This window comes from Panulirus ornatus, chromosome 48 (genome assembly GCF_036320965.1).
Source record: "Panulirus ornatus isolate Po-2019 chromosome 48, ASM3632096v1, whole genome shotgun sequence".
NCBI lineage: Eukaryota > Metazoa > Arthropoda > Malacostraca > Decapoda > Palinuridae > Panulirus > Panulirus ornatus.
Window position 1 is genome coordinate 20248273 of NC_092271.1, and position 8756 is coordinate 20257028.

The window sequence follows — 8756 nt, forward strand, 5'->3', positions numbered from 1 at the left end:
TCAGTGGTCAGCTCCCTTATCTCACACGTACCACCTTGACTACACCCAGACTCTAGGATTTCCTGCAGTGAGCGCTACGCGATACCCCCCCCCCCTCAACCCACCCTCTTTTGACAAAATCTCTCCGTGTTACACCTCACTAGTCCTTCAATCTTCATTTCTTTCATTCTTCTATCAGTTACACCTCACTAAACACTTCACCTTCACTTCCTTCAGTCTTCTGTGTTTCATCATCAACCTCACCTCCCCGCTTCACCCTCCCTCTCTTCACACACCCTCCTCCCCTTCCCGCTTCCCCCTCCCTCACCTCCCATCCTCCCCCCTCCCCCTCCGCCGCTTCACCTCCGCCACTTTCACCCGTTTCACCACTTCGGGGCATCACGAGCTCTTCGGTGTCACAAGTGTCCTCCTCGCTCGTCCAAAGGCCACGAGAGGCGTCACGCGTTACCGGAGAACATATCATGTTGCTCGTCTGAGCGTGGAACACCACCTTACCCAGCAGAGACGAGCGGCGCGCGTCTTTCACACACACACACACACACACACACACCTCGCAACATCTCTTTCTCACTCGCCATTCTGGTCGCCGTCCATCACAAATACCATCTCTTTCGCGCCTCTCAATTATCACTACCATCTCTTTGTGTCTTATAATCATCGACTGTTTTCCGCCAGGTAAATTAGCCCCCGTTTGTCCAAAATGATCTCTCATAACCCGTTCGTAACTATTCCCTGTCGCTCTTACGTAATTGGTGACTGATTATCATAATAATCTAACGTTTCTTGTGCCTTACAATTATCGTCCGCTGCTCCGACGACGAATAATCACCACAATTATCAACTGTCCTCATCTGACTTCCATAACGTGCTATGATAATCATCATTATTTCACTGTGGTTCAAAATTATAGTTTTTTTCTTTTCTTATCGAAATTATCTACATATTTTTTACTCTCTGATCCCACTGCATCATCATGTTCCTCTCTCTCACACGACCATCAGGTTCCTCACGTTTCCCTCCATCACTTCTGGTGTCTGAATTATCCCTCATGGCTGGATCTACAAGTTGTCCTCACACCCCTCTCTCCCCCTTGTCGTATCCAACACCTGCTTCACTCATGTGTCTTAATCCTAAGGCAATGTTACAGGTGTCGTGCCCTAAGGCAAGGTTACAGGTGTCGTGACCCTAAGGCAAGGTTACAGGTGTCGTGACCCTAAGGCAAGGTTACAGGTGTCGTGACCCTAAGGCAAGGTTACAGGTGTCGTGACCCTAAGGCAAGGTTACAGGTGTCGTGACCCGATGGCAATGTTACAGGTGTCGTGACCCTAAGGCAAGGTTACAGGTGTCGTGACCCTAAGGCAAGGTTACAGGTGTCGTGACCCTAAGGCAAGGTTACAGGTGTCGTGACCCTAAGGCAAGGTTACAGGTGTCGTGACCCTAAGGCAAGGTTACAGGTGTCGTGACCCTACGGCAAGGTTACTTGTGACCCTATGGCAAGGCTACAGAGGTACGAGCTGTCAATACAGTTTGTATAAAAAGTGGAAGGTAAAAGACAGCTACCTTTCCCACATATACTTTCCCAGTCCCCTCTCTTACCTTTCCCTTCTCAACCTATCCTTACTTTTCCACTCAATACTTTCCCTTTTTTCTACCCACGTACTCACAGCCACCCCCCACCCACCCAGACCGCAGCCCCACCCTTCCCTCCCCCTTCGACCAGTATTCCAGACTGATGGTTCTCCATCGTCTTATCTTCGGCATTTCCTCTGGCGCTTCCAGGCGGTGGCGTCACCCCCCAGCTCCTTCCTCGGGGCGCACACACGTCTTGTCAAGGTGGCCCGGGTGGTCGGGTGGGGGCGTGTTAAGAGACATCCACACCGCCAGCCGCCACGTTACACATCTCATCACACCTCATGTAACACCTTGGTCATCAGTACACCCTCACACACACACACACACTCGCTCAACCAGGCGTACAACATTATATCATTACTCACGTCAATTCTTAAGAGGCTCTTCTTCAACCCCCTCAAAGAGTTCGATCCGAGACCAGGCACCCCCCGTCTCCGCTGCTTCTCTAATTAGCCAGACTACTTGAGAGGCTGCGGCCCGCAGGCCCACGTAGTCTAGCTGATGAAGTACGAGCTGTAGTCATTTATCCAGCTGGTGCTTGGGAGGGCGCTTGTGAAGTGGGCGGGGTAGTTCACACGGTCAGGGAGGTCTGATCTCCACATGTGGATACACTACATGGATGGCTGGGCCGGCGACACTTTTCCATATACACACACGCACACACACTTGGCCCGGCCTCCCGCCACTAGAGCTTTCCCAGGCAGAGGTATCACTTACTGACACTGGCTACACCACTCTCAAACCTTGCGTGAAATCCGTCAGGTGACGACGCCATCCGTTACGATCATCATGCAAGAAGTGGGAACGGGAGAGACGCGTAGAGGTGGAGGGGTAAGGAGATGAGGAAGGAGGAGGAGGAGGAGAAGGCCAGAAGAGAAAGATGGGCTTAGTACACACTGCAACACCACAGTACACCCGAACTGGGAAGATGCATAAGTGCGTGTAATTATATCGCGTGGACACGTGCCGCACCAGGCTACCCAGCACGCACCATCTTCATCACCAGCAGGAGGAGGAGGAGGAGCCGCCGCCGCCTGACGCCGTAGGAGGGGGTGTTAAAGGCTGCTGGTGGTACCGCTACCTGCTACTGCCTCGGCATCACCACCGTCACACTCAGCCACACCACCAACACCTGCACGTCTGCCCCCGGCCACGTCTCCACTGACACTGAACCTGTGACTCACTCTCCCACCACAGCCCGACCAGACCACCCCGCCCTCCCTCTCTCACACACACTTTCCTACACTTATGGACGACCCCACTCCTGCCGGATCTCAGGGACTGAGAGAAGAAGGATGCTGAAGGAGGATATGGACAGCATCCCTGAAATAAGGAAAACCAGCACGTGAGCACTCATCACCCACCCTCCACTACCACCCGGGCTTCAACACGGTGTAGGACGGACTGTTACCGACATCCTAATAACACGTCACACTGGCCTTCCCACACCTCCCCCATCCCCTCCCGTCACACTAACTTTCCCAGATATCTCGTGACGTCCCCCAATCCCTCCCGTCACACAGCTCTCCCCAAACCTCTGGTGACGTCCCCCAATCCCTCCCGTCACACAGCTCTCCCCAAACCTCTGGTGACGTCCCCCAATCCCTCCCGTCACACAGCTCTCCCCAAACCTCTAGTGACGTCCCCCAATCCCTCCCGTCACACAGCTCTCCCCAAACCTCTGGTGACGTCTCCCAATCCCTCCCGTCACACAGCTCTCCCCAAACCTCTGGTGACGTCCCCCAATCCCTCCCAACATACCGTTCTCCTCAGACCTCCCGTCACTAATGTCCCTGCTTAAGATAATGGCCGTAACTACGCAGAACACATTGTATAAACAAGCTATGGCACAGCTCGGTAATGACGCACACAGACATAGGCAGGCAAGGATGCACGAGAGAGAGAGAGAGAGAGAGAGAGAGAGAGAGAGAGAGAGAGAGAGAGAGAGAGAGAGAGAGAGAGAGAGAGAGAGGCAAGCACCGTTCATGCAGGCAGGTAGGTAGTGACACACGCAAAATCAGGGAGGCGGACAGACAAGCAGACGCCAACAAGCAAGCACAACGGGAGACAACGAGAGAGAGAAAGAGAGAGAGAGAGAGAGAGAGAGAGAGAGAGAGAGAGAGAGAGAGAGAGAGAGAGAGAGAGAGAGAGAGAGAGAGAGAGAGCCTATCTACCTACAAGTAAGTACCTACGAGGCAATTTTTGCTGGAATGGCAGGGTTTGGCACTCGCCGCTTGTTTTGCATGGCGAATTATGCCTTTAAACTTTCATTTTTCCTGAGTTTCTTATGGGTTTGAAACGTTGATCTGTGTGTGTGTGTGTGTGTGTGTGTGTGTGTGTGTGTGTGTGTGTGTGTGTGTGTGTGTGTGTGTGTGTGTGTGACAAATGAGCATCAGAGCGTACAACAGTATCTTCCGTGTGTCATTTTCATCGTGGCCATGAGGGGTCTTCTGATATGATCAAATGGTGTTTGTAATGTTGGAGCGACGGGGAAAGAGTGACTCGTACATGCATGAGGATGTGAAGTTTCTGAAGGGCGTATGTATCTGGCAGGGCAGTGCCCTAGACTTCGCCCGGTCGACGACGACTGTCTCAGTGTCTGTCAGATCGTTTCGATATGAACATGTTCTACCATTTTCGTTTGCTGTTGGGTTTCTCACACTGTAGGGCAGAGGTCAGGTCTTAATTTCTAAACCTTCGGGTTGGTGGTTGGCCGTGGAGTGAGTGGTTCTGACGAGAAGGGTCTACTAGTGCTGTTGCAAGAAACCGAGTGCCAAGCATGGTGAGACAGGACTGTGCTAGGAGAAATCTTTATATCTAAGGTGAGATAGGACTGTTTTAGGAGAAATCTTTATATCTAATGTGTAGGCGTTGAGTGCTCGTGGTTGCCAGGCAGCCGGTGATTATTCTGGGTGCCCTATTTTGTGCGGTTGACAGAGTAGGGGGAACAGGCAAGTGAGGCATAGTTTTGGGGGTGAAGTGTTTATAGAGGATACCATACGATAATTATCTTTCCGGTCCAAATCTCGTGCCAGCAACAGTTCTGAGGACGCTTAGTATGTTGTGTTTGTGCTGATGTTTGGAACGTCGGGGGGGAGTGAATGTCATGTTACGTCTCATTATTCATCATGGGTTAAGCCCAAGAGGGGGAGATGTGTACTCACCTGGCCAGCCTCACATCAGGGCCAGGAGACACAGCACAGGAGGCGGCTCGCCGACCACTCCTACCTGAGAAAAACAAAATATTAGCAACACACCTTCAACCAGCACACACTACGCCCGCGCCCACACAACCTCTTCCTGGATATATGATAAAGGACTTTATATATGTGAATCACTGTATCCACATCCACCTATCTTAGAGAGAGAGAGAGAGAGAGAGAGAGAGAGAGAGAGAGAGAGAGAGAGAGAGAGAGAGAGAGAGAGAGAGAGAGAGAGTCTTATAGAAAGAAGGGGAGAATATGCATCTCTTTGGGATGAGGGAGGGCTTGGGAAGCGAGTCAGTTGTGGCTTGCTGGCGACACAGCACTGGTGGCTGATCTATTCGAGTGAGAAACTCCAGAACTAGGTGACTGTCTGGAAGTGTGTGTGTGTGTGTGTGTGTGTGTGTGTGTGTGTGTGTGTGTGTGTGTGTGTGTGTGTGTGTGTGTGTGTGTGTGTGTGAAAGGAGGAAGCTGAGAGATAATGCGAATAAAAACAAGGTCATCAGGTTTAACAAGGTAGAGGAGCAGGTCAGTCGGAGGTGCGAGTCTGAAGTAAGTGTTTTAAAAACATGGACGTGGACATGGCAGCGAATGGAACCATGGAAGCTGAAGTGATTCATAGGGTACGTGAGAGGACGAAGGTTTTAGGAGCATTGATGAATGTGTGGAAAGAGAGGTCGTTATCAGAGAGGGCGAAAAAGGGTATGTTTTAAGGTATAGTAGTCCCAACAATGTCGTTATATGGTTGTGAGGTATGAGCTGTAGATGAGAACGTGCGGAGGGTCGTGGTTGTGTTAGAAATGATATGTTCCAGGACAATACATGGTGTAAGGTGGTTTGAACGAGTAAGTAATATAAAGGTATGAGAGAGGTGTGATGATAACAATGAGTGTGGTAGAGACATCTGAAGAGGGTGCGCTGAAAATGGTTTAGGCATGTGGAGAGAATGAAGAGGAGAGGTTGACAAAGAGGAAACATTTGTCAGAGGTAATAGGGGACAAGGAGAACGGAGGGACAAAACTGGAGATGGAAGGATGCACTGAAAAAGATTTTGAGTGATAGAAGCATGAATTTACAGAGGGATGAAAGCCTAGTACACGGGAAAGAGTGAAATGGAACGTTTTGTTACACTGGGGTCGAAGTGCTGTCAATGGACTTGTACCAGGGCGTGCGACGCGTCCAGGGAAACCCATGGAAAGGTCTGTGAAACCTGGATGTGGATTAGGAGCTCTGGCTCTGCACTGCACATAACAACTAGAGAATGGGTGTGAGCGAATGCGGCCTTTCTACGTTGGTTCCTGGAGCTCCCTTGCTATCGCAGGAATCAGCGACCAAGTGTGTGTGTGCATATATATATATATATATATGTTTACAATAAGCAACATAAATATAGTATAACAGGACAAGAATCAAAGGCTTTGTTTAATCATGTTGAAAATCATAGCCATTGTATTGACTGGAGTAACGCTAACTCAAGTTATTAACTATAACTCCTTTACCACGAGAAATGTCATAGAATCTCCTATTATTTAAGCACAAAGAATTGTAACATTAACAGTACTGAAGGTCTATACAAACTGCAATAACTCTGTCGGTGAGGTTTGTGGTGAGAGAGGAACGGTGATAGGGAATACATGGTTTTAAAAGGAATGCATACATAAGTATACTTGTGTGAGTGGGGCTGGAGACCAAGGGGCATTACTGGATTCAGTGTTAACGGACGGGAGGACAAAGGAGAGGTTGGTAGATGGGAAGACGCTGAGGAGGGTAGCAGGTGAAGCGTTTTGATCCATCCTTACTGGATCCCTGTGTGAGTGAGTCTGTCTGTGGTCAGCTAAGGGACAGAGGAAATGAAAGAAGTCATGAAAAAGAGCGGGTATGGAACGTGGCCTGTGTGCAGGGGGCACTGAAAGAGGTCGAGTGAGAGATGAATGGCACAGTGTCAGAGTATACGAAACGAGAAGAGTGACTGAGGCGCAGAAGGTAATAAATGTGTGGGGGTGAAGTATGTGGTATGCAGAGGGTAGTGAGTGGTGGAGTGAGGATGCTGAATCGAGAGTGAGAGAGAAGAAAGGAGGTGTAGAGACGACGGCATCTGCAGGGAAGAAGGAGAAGTGTTCGTGACTTGAAGAAATGAGTGTCAGTGGAAATGTCTGGAGGTCAAGAGAAAGGTGTGAGAACCGGGAAAAAGAGGGCAAACGAGACCTGGGGTATGAACATCAGACAGAATGAGAAAATTTTACTGAAGAAGGTGAATTGCATGCAGAGAACGAGAAACGACACATGAGAGCGACAGTGAGACATACAGATGAGGAAGTGGTCATAGGCAAACATGAGGTGATAGTTGAAGAGAGAGTAAGCTGACGACTGAGAGGCAGGAGTGGTATGGCTGGAGAGACGTGGCAAGCATAGTGAGACAGTGATGAACAAAATGGTATGGCGAAGCGATAAAAAAAAAGTAGAGGAAAAAAGTAGTGAAAACACTGCTAATGACTGGTAAGTGTAGCGGTTAGCGCTCCTGACCGTGACGCAATCACGGGCCAAGCAGGGTAGAGCGCATAGGTTCCCATCCTGGTTGAGGCCGTCGCTCCACTCCTACGGTTGGTCGACAAAATGAGTTCCTGGCTCAGGCTAGGGCATATATATATATATATATATATATATATATATATATATATATATATATATATATATATATATATATATATGTAACATAGGTAAGGCTCCTTAGGACTGACAGAATGCATGTACTTTGCATAAAGACAAAGGGAAACAAAACTAGGTGTTCGACTTACAGAGGTGTAAGCCAGTCGAGTGTACCCTGGCTGGGGAGTAAATGGGAAAGACTGAGGACCTGATGGCCTATGATAAAGTTATCTGCTGTGATCGTGTCCTTAACTTCCTAATCTACACAGACGGAGACAGGAGAGTAAAGCGGAAGGCTTCTCCCTACCTACCACTCGCTCCAAACCATTCTGCAGCAGATCAATATGGGTACGAGACCCTAATTTCAATCGAAAAATAGTTGAAATACCTACACATTACATGAGGTACAGTAACGTAGAGATACAAGAGGCTCTGACTAAGTTTAAATGGAGAAGACCAAGATAATATGGGTCGCTTTAGCCACCAGAAAGTGGCAGTGGCTGTTGACAGAATTATGGGGGCTAATGTGAGGCATGGGGAGGTAGGGCAGAGTCATGGGTGCATTACGGAACATGTGGAAGGAGAAACAGACGAATCAGGGCAAAAGATGGGTGCGTCTGAAGGTATAAGAATCCCGGCAGCCTTGTATGAATACGAATCTTAGGCCTTCAACACAAGAGACACGAGTGGATGTCCCGCTGGGAATGAAACGCCGGAGGGAGATATCTGGCAAAAGGCAGATTGAAGGTTGAAAGGAACAACAGAGAGAAACAGCTGACTTAGCAAACCCAGTCTGACTGAGAGCAGGGTGTGCAAGAATGCTTCAGGCACGAAGAGATGGTAAGACAAGAGACGTCGACGAGGAAGATCTGGAGAAGGCAACGAAGAGAGGAAGATTAGAGAAGGACATGGAAGATTGAGATGAAGAAGGCCTTGGAGTATCAAGTCTCGAGCATTCCAGAGGATGACAAGCGTGTACTAAGTAGAATAGAGTTGGAGAGATGTGGTGTATCGGGAAGGACCAGACATCAGTGGACTGAACAAGGGCACATGAAACTGTCACACACACAAAAAAAGGAGTAATATCTGCCGCCTGAAGGTGAATGGTAACCTCTCTGGTTTCGGTACATCGAGCATGACACCTAGAGAAACTATGTGTGGAAATGAGGCCATTGTTTTCGAGTCTGATACTGTCTGTGAGGGCAAAGATGGGTGTGTATGTGTGGTGGTATAGGAGACCCGAAGGTGACGTGGGCCTTGCATGAGTAAGTGCGG

At 49.2% G+C, this 8756-nt stretch overlaps 1 protein-coding gene across 6 annotated transcripts in view; it reads right to left on the reverse strand.

Annotated features, from left to right (window-relative positions):
- LOC139763807 (ADP-ribosylation factor 6) overlaps positions 1-8756 on the reverse strand; it is a 125327-nt gene that overhangs the window by 51810 nt on the left and 64761 nt on the right. For 2 of the 6 annotated variants that reach the window (XM_071690078.1, XM_071690079.1), the window contains exon 2: positions 4797-4856. The exons of 1 other annotated variant lie outside the window; for it this stretch is intronic. The gene's annotated coding sequence lies outside the window, so the exon portion shown is untranslated. Of the gene's footprint in view, positions 1-1997; positions 3037-4796; positions 4861-8756 lie in introns of those variants that run through there. 3 more of the 6 variants (XM_071690077.1, XM_071690076.1, XM_071690080.1) reach the window with 3 other exon arrangements.